General features: G+C 36.3%; 1 long non-coding RNA gene across 5 annotated transcripts in view; it reads right to left on the bottom strand.

The window, feature by feature from the left end:
* The window catches only part of LOC106848476 (uncharacterized), an 885659-nt gene that overhangs the window by 37540 nt on the left and 829823 nt on the right, over positions 1-18296 (bottom strand). For all 5 annotated transcript variants that reach the window (XR_011497674.1, XR_011497673.1, XR_011497671.1 and 2 more), the window contains 3 exons: positions 9553-9621; positions 5453-5556; positions 1625-1728 (listed from right to left, as the gene is read on the bottom strand). This is a non-coding gene — a long non-coding RNA (uncharacterized lncRNA). The remainder of the gene's footprint in view (positions 1-1624; positions 1729-5452; positions 5557-9552; positions 9622-18296) is intronic.

Raw genomic sequence — 18296 nt, 5'->3', positions numbered from 1 at the left:
GAAGAGTGACTGAGTTACTGCCTCAGAGCAGCTATATCATGCTCTGCCAGTAATATCAGAGACGGTCCTTCTCCTACACTACCCTCAGAAACGCCTCTCAACGAATACCCGAAGAAAAGCTTGTCAGAATTTTACTTACCATTTTAGTATATATAGTTACTCTGTGGCCATTTGGTAATAGAATGTGGACTTGAGATTCAAACAAAAAACAGTCTTAAGTTTACTTATGTGGCTTTTTGACACTCTGAATTGTTTGGTAAGAGCAGAAATTCCTACCTCTATGGATTTTCCAAAATTGATATCCAGATGCCTTGGCTCTGGATGTCTGAATAAAATGGCCAATGGAAAGCAATGAGACCCTATTTTTTTTTGCAGTCTTCATATTATTCTCACTCTTGAAAGGAGAGGGGGAATTTGCAACCATCTTTGCTCACTGTGTATGCCCTGCCTGCTCTTGGGTCTTATAATAGGAAATCTTCGTTCAAGAAAAACTCTCAGAATCGTTGTTGCATTTCATTTGTTTGGAAGAGTCACTGGTTAGATAATATTTTAGTTGGTCAAAGAATGATTCTGCTATGGTGTCTTAACTTTTCAGGATAGATTTACAAACTCCTTAACTGTTTCCTCAGCATCATCTTCTGCATGCTACATTTTTGTGATCTAAGGCCTTGTTCTTTGTTGACTAGCTTTGATTGATCAAGGGAGTTATCCCTTGATCAAAAAATAAAACTGACAGAAATAATTTGATGGATGTCTCATGTTAAAATTCAAGAAATAAGACGTTGTATTATATATCAAGATAACAATGAATTAATCTAATTTGAAAAAAGGATAAATTTTCTTTTTTTTTTCTTTCTTCTTCTTCTCCCCAAAGCCCTCCAGTACATAGTTGTATACTGTAGTTGTGGGTCCTTCTGGTTGTGCTATGTGGGATGCCACCCCAGCATGGCCTGATGAGTGGTGCTAGGTCTATACCAGGATCCAAATCTGTGAAACTCTGAGCCACCGGAGTGGAGAACGCAAACTTAACCTCTCCACCATAGAGCCAGCCCCAAAAGGATAAATATTCAGTGTTGTTTTTTTTTCAAGGAAGATCAACCCTGAGCTAACATCTGCCACCAATCCTCCTCTTTTTGCTGAGGAAGTCTGGCCCTGAGCTAACATGCACGCCCATCTTCCTCTACTTTATATGTGGGACGCCTGCCACAGCATGGCTTGCAAAGATGTGCCGTGTCCGCACCCAGGATCTGAACCGGTGAACCCTGGGCTACCGAAGCAGAGCACACGAACCTAACCGCTACGCCACCGGGCAGGCCCCTCAATGTTGTTTTTGATTAAATAGTTCCCTTAACCTAAAGAAGCAGTGCCCTAAGTAAAACAAGATGATAGTACTAAAAAGATTCAGATTTCTTTTTTTAAAAAAAGGAGTGAGGAGTGAGGAAGAAAAAAATATTTTTCTTTATACAACCAAAATGATCTGCTTTTTCAAATGTAACAAACAACTCTCTCCTCCCGAAAAGAAAAAAAAGCTACCATCTTCAATTTTTTTAACCAAATCGAGCAGGTATCGTGGTTTTACGGTTTTGCATTAGGTTAATGTAAAGGCTGTGTTCATTTCACTTACTATATAATTAGGATTTGAGTCCAACTCCCAGAGTGCATTTGACAGGGATTTTCTTAAGGCTGCTATCTGCTCTTCTCAAAATGGCCTTCTTATTTCTTGTGTTTCTAAAATCAGAAAAGTGAGTATAAACAAACAATAGATGACCTTTGTGAGTAAAACATCTGAGCATAGAAAGATTAATCGACCTCCATCAGCCAGTCATTAAATAAAATAGGAGCTTTTCTTGTACTTTTAAACCTCCGATTTACAGTCAAGCAAATTGTGTAAAAAGACTGGTAATACAGTGACGCCCAATGCCACTGGGCTTTCGAAAGCTGACAGTTCCTGTAAAATAGTCATTAAACAACCTCTAGAAGAGACTCATCAGCAGATGCCCCCAGGTGAAGGAGAGAGAAAGCTGAGAGAATGAAGGAGAATCTAACATCTTAGCATGACTGAATTAAACAGAGCATATTATGCTGATTTTCAGAGGCAGCCCAGTAATTTAATTTTCAGAGCAGTTCCTTTGATTGTAGCAACCATTTTATGAAACATTAATAAAACTTTGTGTGTGTGTGTGTGTGTGTGTGTAACACACATCTCCTTTCCATTTCATTAAGAAAAAGGAGTCAACATGTTCAAATTTGCTGACCATTAGTTTTGTAAATGCCAAAAAAAGATTTTTGTTACTGTTCTTTTTGAAAAAGCAAAGCAGCAGAATAACATAGCTCCCACTGTATTATTCCACAGTAAGCACAAAACAGGGAAAAAGAAATAAAGTACATAAAGTTATTACATGTTAGTTCATAGGATTTTACATTAAGACTCTGACCTAAACCGCTGCTGTCACGTATAATCCAAATGTGATTTTGTGCCTCCAGTATAATGATGTCCACTGTACATCCAAATTAATTGTGTAGAACACACATTGCCCTCTATACTAAAAGTCTATCAAAGACTTTTAAGACAAATAGATATTTCTGGATCAAGATATCCCGGGGAAAGTTTGTTTTTAATGATTTTTGTTATACATTTTGAATAACAGAAGATTCACAGATATGAATGTTTTAAAGATGGAATGGACCCTTAAGTACTTAATACAGATGTGGCTCACTTTACAAATTATGTATATTCCTGAAATGTGCACCATAAAACTATTTTCTTTGAAAGTTAACTTATAGTTTCTCATTTATTTCCATCATAAAACTGAAGATCCATTCTCACTGAAGTAATTTTTGGCTCAAAGACAATGATCACATTTAAGAATGAATCAACCCTTTTAAATCAGTGGTAAATTTTATATTCAAATCTAGTAATTATCTTTAGTGTGAGCTTTTTTTGTTATAACTCTCTCTTCTCTTTCATTACACAACCCTCATAATTTTTAAACTTATTGATAGAAGTCTTATGTTCCCCTTTATTCTCTTTTATTTTTTAAAGAAATAAGCATATAAACATGGTAAGTAAACAAACCACAATATTATTTCTAAGCAAAATATAAGTAAAAATAAGACTTTTGTTAATAAATAGGAAAAAACTAAGCCCACAGTGTCAGTCACAGCAAGGACGTGAGAAGTGTCACAGGTGAGGCAGCTCTGGTGGACACGAGGGTCCCACAGACCTAGTTCACTGCAGATGCTGCAGGTGACTCACCGCAGACCTCTCTGGGTCACTTGGCCTTTCTGGGACTTGGTTTCCTCATCCTTAAAATGAAGAGGCCACACTAAAGGGTGTAGGAGTCTGTTTGCATCATTATAGCTCTGCCATCCCAATAAAGGTGTTCTCTCTCTGTGGGCCTGGTTAGTACTTCCTATGGTTCTTGATATGCTTAGTAATAATAACATCTTTGTTAACCTTTTGGCAGTCTTTTCTCATGGTAAGATAGATACCACTAAAAAAGACCATGGCCACAGGTTATTATACTTAAGAAAGCCATTTCCCAAATGTGTGTGTTTAATGAATTATTCTTATATTTGATTTCTTTTTTATGCCTATGTTTTCCCAGCTCTTCTATTAAATTATAAATTATCTATAATTATTATCATCTTGACTTTACAATTTAGACCTCGATATTTGTTTCTGTATTTGGAACTCAAAATACTATCCAGTTAGCAAGCATATAGTTCAAGTTCTTATGGGTATTACTATTCTATGTAAAAGTCTGCAAAGGATTGTCAGAATTTGCTTCATCTCATCAAATCAAACATGTTAATTAACTCTTTAAGTTCTATATTTTTACAAAATGAATAACCTGTTGGTAAAATCATCAAGATTCACATTTAAGCCCATACTGTAGGCACTTGCTAATCACCAACTGTAAAATACCCATAAGATTAAGCATCACACAGTCAGGGAAGGAAGAAAATGAAAGTCAGTTGTTTAACAGACTTTCATCTGGGAGAGATTTTATTATGAGCCTCTTTCCTATATGCCAAGATATGAATGCTTGAGTATAATTCAATTTTACACAAAAGAAAATTCCATTCACATCTAAAGATAGAATATTTCTATTCCACATTACTTTCCACTGAATTACTGAGAAGAATTGAAAGATAGCAATCCCAAATCCTAAATGTATGAAAGAAGTCTTCAAATAGTTGAAAAATAACATTCGCAAATTCTTGGGGCCATGGTTGACAGCAGAATAAGGCCAACGGTTCAGCTGGGTTAAGGTTAATTCTGTGGTTCGCAGTAGGAATACAGTCAACTTGAACACTGGGAGCAAACGTGGTTGGGGTGTGTGGCCATTTTCCTGTGGTTGTTTTAAAAGGGAAGCACAGTGTGGAAGCCCAAATACCAGCCCTAAGTTACACAATCTACTGAGCTACACTTTTTTCAAAAGTTTAATCTCCATTGTTACTCCCATGAAGAACAGCCCTGCCTTCTCTATTTTCTTACAGAGCTGCTTTTGATGGAAAACTTTGTGGATGTTTGTGATATTGCTCAGAGCCCATTGGCAGATGAGCATCTCTTGCTGTGGCCTCCATCATTATTTGCCTGTCTTGTCTATTAACGAGCACTATCATCCCATCGTGGGATGACAGCTGCAACACGTACTCAGGCGCAATAAACAGCTAAATGAGGCGCACAGCAATTTCACTTGTCACCAGCGCCCTCGGCACGACTGGCTGCACAGCTTGATGCATAAATTCATGAGGCTGTTGCATATGATGGAGTATGCTTGGCTGAAAGAGGTGATGGATAGCAGGGCAGCTAAAAATGGCCATCACCTTGACTCTGTCAGGACATTTTTTAAAACTACCCCATCAGCTTTCTTGTATTCAATGCACTATCATAGCACAGAAGACTCCAAGGTACTGATTTGATACTTTCCTCAATAAAGACTTTTGGGGAGTTTTCTCTAAATGGAAGTACCACATACCAAGGTAGGTTACATTTATTCATCATTAGGTCTGATTCTGCTGGATTAAGTTATGTTTAAGAATAGAATTTACTATTGCTTTAAGATCTCAAAAAATCAATTTAAGTCTTAATAATGGGGGGAAACAACATGGAGTTTTGAAAACATTTCTGAATCATACAGTGGAGCAGTGGATTGGCTGACACGAGATTTGAAGAATTTGAAAATAAGGCATAGAAATATGCAAACACATAGATACCAGAGATAGAACTTAAGTACAACTCATTACAACATTGAATAATATTCCAGGGCACACCATTACATCAGTGTTTGCAATGCATTTTCTAATTAGTGTACATAACACAAGCAAGGACTAATACTTTGTAAAAGTCCCTGCATCAAAGGAGTGCTGTACTGGGAACTTTTAAAATAACCAAAGATACAATGCATTCATTTCTCTGAAAATACCCCTTTAACCTCTTACTTACTCAGCTGCTTGAGTTTAAACCAGAACTTCAACCACCGTAGGCGGGGCCCTGGGTGTCCCACTGAAATGGGCTGTACATCCTCCATCTATGTTAGTGGAAGTCATCTAAGGAAGACAAATATAAAGGCAACAAAATCAATGAGGCAGTTTCCTGCAAAGCTTTATGCATTAATCTCTATCACACCGAGATATATATGCACACAGTGTAAGGGAAGGAAGTCACTTGTTCTCTAATAAAAGAGAAAAACCTTGATAATAAGCAATTAATAAAGTTGTCATGATTAGTAATGCAACTATGAATCAACATGTGCAGTAAAAATGACCACTTTCTATAAATATAAAATATCTGTGATTCAATCATAGTAAAAACAGTCATTAATATGGGTTGTTATGGAATGATTGTTATAGCTACTCTCCTGCTCTTCCCTTTGTAAGAACGTAGGAACTCCAGAGCAAGCATTACTCTAATAATCTAGATACACATACGCTGGGTCAGAGAGCAAATTTATTAGCCATTTCTCTTTTTGTTCTTATCTTCCTGTATCCAAACTCATGTTTCTCAAACTCCTAAGTCCCAAATCCCCCAAATTTAGCAAAAGTATTTTGTAAAGAGAGCTGGGGGAAGGTGAAATCTTTGGAAGTAAATTTTATTGTTAATATAAATCCAAAGTGACATACCAAATGAGAAAAAATTTCCAAATAAATAGGAGGGAAATACTTTGGAATTGTTTGAGAGGCAGGGGCCTTTTAAAGAAGACAATTATATAGCATGATATCTGGTGATATCCTTAAAATCCTTTCCTAATAAATAGTCACCTGGCCTATCCGAGGACTGAGTGGATCTGATGTAGGTAAGGAAGCATGGACACTGGGCATTGGTGGAGAGGGGAGATGAAGAAGAGAAACTTTGAAGAAGCTGTGAAGATTAAAGAGATTTCCTATCAGTAAGATTAGAATTAGAGGACAGCATGAACTAATAAGGGTAAGGATAATAACATGCATTGTGTACCTACTTTACACCACGCATTGCAAGACTGGTACCAGGGTGAGATAAATGAGACACTCAGGTACAAAATTTAAGAGAGTACCCAAAAAACCTCAATAATCAAGATAAATGATAATTTGTTATTGTTTTGTTAGTGCCATGGAGTCAATTCCAACTCCTAGTGACCCTATGTACAGCAGAGTGGAACCCTGCCCAGATTTTTGCACCATCCTCTCACCTTCCTGTGCTGTAACAGACAGTGCTCTGTTACTGTTCACAGGGTTTTCATGGTCAACTTTTTCGACAGTTGGTGGCCAGGTCCTTCTTCCTAGTCTGTCTTAGTCTGGAGAAACCTGTCCACCCTGGGTCATCCTTCTGGTATTCGAAATACTGGTGGCATGGCTTTTAGAATCATAACAACATGCAGTCACCACAGTATGACAACTGACAGATGGGTGTGTGGTTCCCTGACTGGGAAACGAACCAGGGCCTTGCCAATGAGAGACTCAAATCTTAACCACTAGACACTACAGCTAGCTAAGATAATTTAATGTAACATATTTAAAAATATAAATTTAATACAAAATATTCTTTATTTTATTAGTTCTATTGTTTCATAAAAATTACTACGAACTTAGTGGCTTAAAATAACACCCATTTATTATCTCACAGTTTCTGTGGGTCAGAAGTCTGTGATGGCATAGCTGGGTCTGCTCTCTATCTTACAAGGCTGAAATCAAATTGTAGCTCACCACCATCTTCCAAGCTCATGCCTGTTAATAGCAGAATTCAGCTCCTTCTGGTTGTTGGACTGAGGTCTTCACTTCCTTGTTGCCTGCATCTGTTGGTCACTCTCACTCCTTGTGGCTGCTCCCTAGTCCTTGCCTGTGGCTCCTTCCTTCTTCACAGGCAGTGGTGGCAAATTTAATCCTTCCCACACTTTGAATCTCCCTTAGTTCTTCTACCTTCCTCTTTTGCCATCAGCCAGAGAAAATTCTCTGCTTTTAAGGGCTCATCTGATTAGATCAGACCCACCCAGATAATCTTCTTAGCTTAAGATCAACTGTGGCACATAGCATAACATAAAAAATTGCACTTATTCATAACATAACGTATAACATATCATGAGAGTGAGAGCTTATCATGTTTATGGGTTCTGGGGACTATGAAAGGACATCTTTGGGAAGCTATTTTAGATCTGCCTACTGCAAGAATGAATAAAATATCAAAATTTTAAGTAAAGACAAGATTTCACCCTGCACTTGCATGACCCTGACTCGCTTCCTCACCCAAGCCCCAGCCATGTTTCTGATAATTTTTTTTTTTTTTACAATAATAGGCAGCCAGCCTATGGGTCATAATTTGCCAACTTGAGTTTTTTTAAATATTGAATTAAAATATTATTTATTTTTTGGTGCCCCCCCCCCTTAAATTTTGCACCCAGTGGGAGTTCCTCCATCACCTCACACTGAGCTCAACCCTCTGTGTTTCACCTCCACCTTCTCATTTAGTTTTCCTCACAACCCTGTAAGGTGGGCATGACTAGTCCCGTCACAAACGAAGGCACAGAGAAGCTACATAGTTTGGTTATGTTCACATGGATATTAAAAGGCAGAGATAGGATTCAACTCAGATTCATTTGACTCCGGAAACCATGCTATTGTCAATACATCAGGGTCCTTACTAAGAAGGGTTGATGAGTATGTCAGAAACGCAGAAATGTGGATTCAGAAGAATATTACCCAGCATTCCTACGCTATTGATTTAAATTATTAAACCTCTCTAAGACTCAGGTTGAGATACTAAGAGCCACCTTTTGTAGTTCTTGGAAAGAGTAAGAGACAAACTATAAATTCTTTAAGGTCAGGGGCATCTTTGCTTTTGTATATAGCGAGCACACAATAGTTTTTATGAATAAATTAATATCAAAGAAGTGAATGATATAAAATATTATAAAAACTCTATTATCTATGAAGTACCCCATGAGTGTGATATGCCTTCAGGCAGAAACATTAGCTACTTAACTTAGAGAAATATCCAATTTCTAAGACGTTTTGTGGAGTATTACCTGTGATACCAGTTTACCAGTAAACTGATCTCAATATAATAATGAATCAAGACCGAAGGCCTACATTGTGATATTAGACAAACAAAGTAGTTTAAGGTTGGCCTCCTGTGCTCTCTAAATTGGTGACACAAAACTGGGCAATGTGGTGACTTAGAACTGGCTGTAAAAAATGTAAATTGAAAAATCCCTCAATGACAAATTAGCTTTTATTTATTTATCAGAGTGCAGGTTCTGCTGCACTGTGGCCATTGGATAGGAGCAACCACCAACTATCTGGTAAAGTTAGTCAAAGAAAGAAGCAGAGAGAAAGAGAAAGAAAGAGGGAGGGAGGCAGACAGGGAAGGAGGGAGAGAAGCGGCGAAAGAGAAAGGAAGAATGAAGAGAGGAAGAGAGAGAAAGGCAGGGAGGGAGAGAGGAAGGGAGGAAGGAAGGAAGGAAAGGCAAGATAACTCAGATAATTAGATAACATGATATTTTGAAATTTGTTACCTAGAGTCTTAACCAATTCTATAATTTAAACTTTAGAATCATTTGCGTTTATTAAACAAATTTATGAAGAACATTTTTATGTTGATGAAGTATGTTTTCTTTTGAAAAAAAGGTGACAATCTAAACTAAATGAACATCAGCCAAAGCAGAGTGCAAAATATTGGCGAGGAATCAGCTCTGAGCACATTTCATAGTTGACTGTCTTGGCCAAAGGAGGGCAGAGCACTAGTGTGCTCCAGACGATGGATTGGAGCTGGACTTGGCTCTTTATAGATTTAACTGATAGCTTTCTGTCCAGAAACCTTCCTTCCTCTGAATTGCCATTAAATTTGAAAAAAAGCTTAACTATCTATTTTTTAGAGTAAAATCATCCCAATGCAATTCATTTCTAGTATCTTTGTTATGCTCTTTTCTGTTTGTCTGTCACATGATCTTGCCATATATATAGCCATACATATATTTAAAATATCAAGATTTTATTAATTATACATTTTTAATCCATGGATATGCCAATAATAGATTCAAGATGCTAAAACATAGTAAAGAGGATATAACTTACATTTATGTATGCATATATGTTTATAAGCAGAATCTTCTTCCATTCTCCAAATTCATTCTCTCTCTTTCCCTACATATTGACAACAAGGTATATTATGTGCCATCATTTTAATATAAAAATACCACATAGATTATACATATGTTTCTAGGTGTGGTGACTTAGTTAACATTGTTGTTTCTGTTAATCTCCCGCTCTAACTTGTCTTTCTTACATATACATTATTATCCTTTCTTTTGATTACTGTCTTTTCCTTATACTACACAATGATGAGTCTTTCTATTTTAGGAGTTATGGAACAGAGCTGCTCTACAAGAATCTGATCCAGATCCCGCTTCAAAATGACAAAATGACTAAATAGTTACCCTGGTATGTTCCAGGATGAGAAAGCAAATTAAATAATCCTGATCATAACTTCTCTGCTTAGCTTCAATATTAGTCCTCTGTCGTAGATCTGATCATGTCTGTCCCTGCCTAAAAGAATTCACTGGCTTCTGAGTATCTTTAGGAAAAGGATGGATTCTTAACATGGCCTCCAGAGGACACTCCAGCCCGGCCCTGCTCCTGCCCTGCTGCTTCCATGCCGTCCTCTTCCTTGCTTTCTACCCTGGAGCTATGCTTGGTTTCTTCCATTTGCATCCATGTGTACTAAATATTCATATGGATTAGCCCATTTAGCTTAATACTCAAAATAACTCTATCAATTAGATACTAACATTATCACTGCTTATAAGTGAAGAAACTGAGACACAGAGAGGCTAAATAACTTGCCAATGACATGTTGGTGAGAAGTCACAGAACTAGGATCTTGACCCACAGGCCAGAACTTAAGCACTCTTGGGAATAGCTACAAAAAGAAAAGTCTATTTAGTTGTTGTTTTATTTGGTTCAGTCACTTGGCAAAGCATCTTTGGAAAAACAAGAATAATTAACCACTTTCCATGCAGTTAATGTCAATGTATCAGTCTTCCAATTACCTTCTCTAAGAACTTATTTATCCCTACCTCGATCTAGTTTGATGTGCATTTCTGTGCAAATACCTCCCAACAGTTTACAGACCAATCCCTCAAGTATCTATAATGAATTTGATATCCTTTGAACATGTATAGTCTCAAATTATTCATTAGTTTGTATAGTATTTTTGAGATTTGAAGATATTAATTTTTACTGTAATTTTGAGACATTATGACCAAGATGATCAATGTTTCTGGCAAATGTTCCTCTACAGGAAATCTTTGCTCCGAGATAACTCTTCCAAATAGGCAGGAAACCATCAAGTCAAATTGGTTTATCACTATAATATTACAATGGTAAATGACAATTCCAGAGATATGACAGGGAAGATCTGTGATACTTTTGTAATAAAGCATCAACCCTTATCCCTTTCTCTAATCACAATGACATTGAATGTTTGTTAATGAATTTTTACTCTTCACTGGTAGGGAGCATTTTTAGTGAAAGGCACTTGGATTTTGGAATTTATAAACCTTGCTCTATTGATTACCAGCTATGTGCTCTTGGGTAAGTTAAACTTTCTTAACTCCAATTTCCTCATTTATTAAATTAGTGATTTTACATGCCTTGTAGGTTTTGAGGATTAAATGAGATAAGATATAAAAGATATAACACTATATCTTTATAGTATCTTTATATATACTATATTCTTTATGTATACTATATCTTTATATATACCTAATATTGTCCTTTTAATTTTTAATCCTTCTCTCAAATAAAAGGTGCAGAATATGTTGATATTAGTCATGTCTTTCTAAAACTTATTTTAGTCCTCAAAATTGCTGCCATTATTCTAATCGTACAAAATAAGAAGTGACATCATGGCGTTGAAATTTATAGGTGAAATAAACACTCTGATCACACTGTTTTTTAAGATATAGATTTCCTTTGAATAATTATAGATTTCAGACTAGCCCAAAAGAAACTTGAGTATTTCTTGTCTGAAACTAAATAGAATTAGCCAACTTAGCTTTTTTGTTTTGTTTTATTTTGTTTTGTTTTTGAGGAAGATTAGCCCTGAGCTAACATCCATCTTCCTCTACTTTATATGTGGGACGCTGCCACAGCATGGCTTGATAAGCCATGCATAGGTCCACACCCAGGATCCGAACTGGCAAACTCTGGGCTGCTGAAGCGGAACACACGAACTTAACTGCTATGCCATGAGGCCAGGCCCCCAACTTAGCTTTTGGATTGATAAAGATGACTGTAACAAAAAGATCTAGACTCTCATAAAAACAAATATAAAACAGAATTTCAGTGATTAATTGGAATATTTCCAAATATATGTATATTTGATAACACATGGTCAAAATGCCTGGATTTAGGGATAGAATTTTGGTACTTATATGAATATGTGGCACTATATGATATTACAAAAAGTATAAAAAGAAGAGAAAGTTCAGAAAAGACTTTTGTCAGTTTATATAAAAATACAAATCTGGAAGAAAGGTTTTTAAAGATTATTCAGAAGATGAATTTGAGGTTAATAATCTATTCAAAATATGAGTAAATAATGAAAACTTCAATTATCCCAGCATCTGCTATAGTATCTAATATGCTTTAAACGATCAGTGAGTGACATATAACAAATGAATGAAGGTATGAATGAATACCTTTACAAAAAAGATATCCCATCTTTGCCCTCTAGTCCAGGTGACAAGGGTTTTGTAATTCAAGACTCAACAGAAAGAAACTGCATCAAGCTCTAACTTCTAAACCAGTACAGTTTTTTACTGTGTGTTGGTTAGGTATACAATAGGGCTGCTGAGGGAAATTACAGTAGATTTAGATCTTAAACCAGAATCACGTATTAAATAAAAATGCACACTCTCTTTCAGTTAGTGGCATTATAATGTCCCGCACACCTATTCTGAAAGTCTGAGTTAGCATCTATTCTGCTTCTCACAACTAACTTTTTTTAATCAAGAAAAGTTGCTGTTTGACGTTATAATATCAAAGCGTGTCTTTTTGCTAATATTTGTGTTCTTCGAACTGTGCACCACAGTTTCTAGGAGTCTTTGGGAAGCCTCAGGGTCTTCTGGGAGTGGGGAGGAAGAAAGAACGAAAGGATCCTGGAGAGCAGGAGTCTAGGCCTCTAATCTACTTCAAACAGAGAAGCACTGCTTTTATCTGGTCCATAGATTAAGCTTCTGTTTAAGATTTTATTTGACAAAAGCTTAAAAACTCCCTGAAAACCAGTGGTCTTCAGGTGGTCTCAACTCCCATTAAAGTCCCAGTCATGGGCCTTCTCCAATGAGTGACAGCAGACCTGTCCAGATTTGTTACGCCATACTTTTCTGTGTTTCTTCTTTCAGCCACACCAGGCCACTCATGCTTTTTGCCATGGGGTTTGTATTTCCCCTCAGGTGTCATTCACATGCTTTTATTCAGTCCTCGACCCTCCCCTCAATTCCTTCTTTTTGGATTCCTAGTACCCGTCAAAGCTCAATTCAAATGCCACCTCTTTTTTCTCATCCTTGAAACAGTCTCCTTGATTCTTCGGAATCTCCATTGCTGTTTTTTGAGCCTCTATAATAGCTATTACTGTATTTTTGCCTGTGTACCTGTATACTTGTTTACTCATCCATGAGACTGTAAGCTCTTTGATATCAGAAACCACAATAAATTCAAGTTTTCATATCCTATGTTCATGTTTAGCCCTTAATAAATTTTATTAAACTTAAGTACATTCCTTAAGTCAACTTTAGTCAATTATTGAAAAAAATCTGTATCCTACTATACATACGCTTAAGCATTGTGTTAAATATTTTTAAAAATAATATTTAAATGAATATGGTTAGAATTGATCTCACCATTCAAAGTCTTAAGTGCCAAAGACAGATTTCTTCTGATTTTAAAGATATGGCGACTAAAAGACGAAGCAGTTAAATGACAGCATTTTGTTTTTGCTTCACAAAATGGGTCTAGAGAGCCAAAATGATATACTTATTTCCTCTACTTAACCCACTAGGGAGCCCTTATTTCACCTTTACTTTCTCTTTTGTAGTTTTCTTCAGAATGTTCTCACTAACCTTTACTTCAACTTCCCTGAGAAGCATCCTCCCTTTCCTCAGCGTGTGAGCACCTTACATTTTGCGGCGACAGAGTCTGTATTTGGATAAGCCATACATATTTAGTTCTTTTTAATCTTACCTCACATCAGCCCCTCAATCATTTTTGTAGCTCTCTCTGAATTCACTCCAATACGATGACATCCTTCTGGTACTGAGGTTTTCATAAATGGACACACTTGTCTGACTCATGATGGGTTATCTCTGTATGTGCTGCCCAAACAGTTTTTATAAACCACTCTATCATCCTGTGCAATCTCATACTAATTTTCTGTAACTATCACTCCCAGGTCTCATTCAACAGTACTATTTTCCAAGTACAGTAGCTCCATTTCCCTGATTATCTGTGAATTTTTCATTCAAGATGCATCACTTTACATTTTTCAAAGCCTAATCTTATTTTGATATTTCCCACTCAAAGCTGTAACCTCTCTATATTCATAAGCATATTTTGGTTGTAGATAGTACTTGTAAACCACCCAAATTTTGTGATTTTTATAAGTTTAATATATGATTCAGCTACCCTTTCTAATTACTAGTCTTAGATAAAGTTAATATATTATATGGACTCTTGCCATTTCAATTTATCTCTCTCCCAAAAGAAAACAAATGCAAATCTTAGGCAGTCTTACCACTCAGTCTATTGTCACATATTTTATCCTTTGCTTACATTCTTTCATATAGATGAGTGACTGACACATCCTACATTTCCTATCATATTGGTGGTAGTTTTCTAAGTTGTATTTTTAATATAACATATCAACATACACATTCAGCTATATAATGCATCCTATATTGCATATAAATCCTTTTTTTCATTGTTTTACTAGAGTTTCAAGCTATAATTCAAGAATGTATTATGCTTAAGTTATTCTTTTGGATAAAATGAAATAGTTGTCCCTTGCACCCCTGTTTATGAGTGGAGAAAATATTTCTTTTTAGGAATTATCCCTTTATTCATCTCAGTTGGACAAAGCCTCAGAATTCTTTCCACACTTCCTTCTAAGGCACTCCTACTCATAGATCCTACTGAGGGAAGGGGTCCCAGGGAATCTCTTAAGAATAACATCTCAGGAGATTATTCTCTGTTTGGACTTGCAGTGAGTACCTGACACAAAGGTAGCCCATCTGGGAGCCTACAAGGTGGTCTCATGCAAGAATTCTGTCCATACATGGATATAGTGACGTAACACATATTACTATTTTTACGTATCTGCAGAGGTAATAATTAAGGGATTACTGGTAAAATTTTGTTAACAGAGGAATTGAAATATAAAGATTGAATGGCTTGTTCAACTTCACATAAAGTAATCAGGAACAGACTTTGGCAGCCACCAGGAACCCAATATTGGTAACTGCAGGAAAGCCCAAAGTTAACCCAATATTGGATTTCCATTGACTGTAGAAGATTTTCTCTTACACATGCCCTTTAGAGTCAAAGCTTGAGAGGCCACCCAAGACTGTAGGTTTGTGTGGCTGCAGGACTCACCTACATCCTGCACCTGAATTTTTTTCTAGTCCTCAGAGGATTTCCATTTCTGTCTTGCAAGGTCATTCCTTTATTCAAGAGGATGTTGTATATATTTTATCTGGAGTTTTTAAATGTTTTATACTGGAAAATCTTCAGGGCATCGAGGTTGCCATTTGGCAAGAGGAGAGGACTGCAGTGACTTCCTGTATCTGTCTGTCTCTCTGACCTAGAATGTCCTTGAGGACTCCCAAACCTTGCTCACAGGTAGAAGGTGGTAATAACATTTTGAAGTAATTGAACAAATGAATTCATCTATTTGACTCACTAGTTGATTAAAATAACAGATCAATTCATTGAAATCTCTGTCTGTTAGGTGTCAAAGTCTGGTGGAGATGATCTTCTAAGGAACAGATGGAACTCAGAAATGGGTAGGGCACCTCGGTACTGCTGACCTATGTCAAACGCTCTTGGCTTATCCTGGGTCGTGGAATTCTTTGCCTATCTGAAGAAATTAGAGAGTCTTCTCAAAGAAAAATGCATATATGCTCAGAATATATTTGGCCTATGGTTTCATTAGGTACATTGCTCCTGAAAGCTCACATACAGACCCCAAGGGATGTATAGCACAGCTAAGATTTCCAACAAGAAGAATCTGATTAATTTCTGGCTACTGGTATTATTACCTCTGGATACATGGCCTTATCTCTGTTTTCCACAGTGAAAATCACCCAACTGTCACTGCAACTTTACTCATTCCCTAAGTCCCCATGAACAACATTGTCTGATGGGCTCTTCCTGTGTCACACACCTAAAGGACTAGATGGCAGGCAGCTGTGCAAGGTACCAACCTATCCTTTTTCAGCTTCTGTTGTGGGAGACCCTAGCTCTCACTTATTTTGGGGTGTTCTTAAGAAGAGGAAGGCAGTTTGAATCTGGGTGGTCAAAATCACAAATACTCACTGAATCTTCATTACTCAAAAACGAAAGGAGAAAAAATTCTTACAAAGTTGAAAAAGAAAGTTAATCATATCCCACTACTCCAATCAGGGTTAATGTTTCAACATTTCCTTCATTTTTTGCTCCTAATTAATTTTTTCTATATCATAGAAAAGGATCTTGCTTTATCTTCAATTTTGTGTTGTGCTTCTCTCAGTATCAATATTATACAATAAACAAGCTATAAACTTTACAATTATAGTTATGTTATATATTTATATAAACGTATTTTCTTATATTTCTGTGTACCCATCTAACTATCAAACAATCTCTCCATCTTTACCTGGAACAAAATGCATCGTAATAGTAATAGCATTTATATCTGGATAATGTGATTTTAAGTAATTTTTACTTTAATTGTTATATTTTTGTGTGTTTTATGGCTTCTACAATGTGTTCTAAGGCTTCTTCTTTACAAGAGGAAATTCAGTAAAAGGATCTAAATAAATCATACTACTTCCATATTTTCCATAGCATAGTATTGGTAATAATAATTTTTAGTTGTAACATAATTCCATTGAGTAATTGAGAGCATTCATATTAGCTATCTTTTTCTTTTACTATCATAAAAATGCATTTTTTTCTATTTTTGAATTCTTTTCCAAAATAATTTCCATAAATGCAGTTATTGGCTCAAAGGTTGCAAATAGTTTATTACTCTCAATAGATATTGCCAAACTGCTTTCCAAAATCTTTTACCAATCAATAACGCCACCAACAAAGAATGAAGGGTAATAATTTCATGGTCTCCTTTTCAACATTTGTAATATAATTTACTTTCTTTTGATAACTTAACATAAAAAAGTGGCAATTGATTTTTGTTTTACTTTGCCTTCCCCTGATTATCTGAGCAAAGTTTGACGTGTTCCACATATATTCACAAACTTATTGCATTGCCTTGCATATTGTATTTTGTGAAGTTTCTGTTCTGCACATGCTGTCAACTATTATACAGGCTTAAGTACAGCATATTATTGAGTACTTTACTTAACCATCAATTCTGTTTACAAATACAGAGTCTCTCTTATACTCTTCTGCCATCAGCATACATACTGATATTTTCAGATTTGTTCAATGGGTCTATTTTTTCTTAAAATGGCTACATCTTCCCTTTTCTCCTAAATAGGAAAAACAAACAAACACACACAGAAAAATCGAAACAAAATGTCAACGGATAAATTAAACATTTCTAAAATGCTAGTTTTTCTTACTGACAACTCCAGATCACTGACTATCCCAGATTATTTTTTTCCTGATTTTCAAATAATTTCCTTTCTGTTTATTTGACTGGAAGCAAGTTAGTCTGCCTGATCATGAAGTATCAGGTGAGTCAATAGGGTTGGCTACTGGGGAATTTACAGCTTCAGATCAATCATCCGCATTAGTGGCAGAGAAAAAAAGCCAGTGTCAGTGGGGATTTATGATGAAGAGTTATGGAGGCAAAGGGATGGATGAGAAAGATGCTCATGACCGTAGGGATTTAGAGTGACCACAATGACGAGAGTAGAAGGAAAGAAGTGTCTCCTTGTTTGGCACAACAAGAGCAATGGATTAGGCAGAGGAGGTGAAATGAGTGAATATTTCACTGGATGCCTTCTCTGTGCCACGGTGAGTACTTGAGTTGTTCATTTGTTCATTTTATCAGTTTTTACTCCCAGGACTGCAAGAAAGTTGGAAGAAGCAGATAAATAATTTTGGCATAGTCTGGTTATCATTAAATAGCACATATAAAAAGTGAGGACAACTTTTTGCTTATTTTATGGATGAGAAAATAAGTATGAAACGTTGAAAAATAACGAATTCTTTGGTGTAGAGCCATGCCCGTGAAGATATTCACAGAACACTGAGAAATGCAAGACTGAAAGAGGAGGGAGGAAGGTAGACTGGCAGTTCATCTCCACAGAGAAGGTAGTCAAAACTATAATAAAGAACGGCTCTTTAAGAGAACAGTCAAGAAAAAATTGCATGTGTCTCTCCGAGGTACATGAAGTTATCATGAAAAGGATGAGGAGTCATCAGAATGGACCCATATATTCAGGGAACAATATTTATTGAAGGATACTTTTGTGGCATGTGCTAATTACATATGCAGAAAGATGTGCAGGTGTATTTATCAGGAAAATTTCACAATTGTATCCAAGGAATGGTAGGGAAATAAAACAAAAGGAAGAAACCAGTTTCACCTAGGCATA

This window comes from Equus asinus, chromosome 24, assembly GCF_041296235.1.
Source record: "Equus asinus isolate D_3611 breed Donkey chromosome 24, EquAss-T2T_v2, whole genome shotgun sequence".
Lineage (NCBI taxonomy): Eukaryota > Metazoa > Chordata > Mammalia > Perissodactyla > Equidae > Equus > Equus asinus.
Note: the sequence above shows the minus strand (reverse complement) of the source record. Positions and strands in the feature narration are given on the sequence as shown.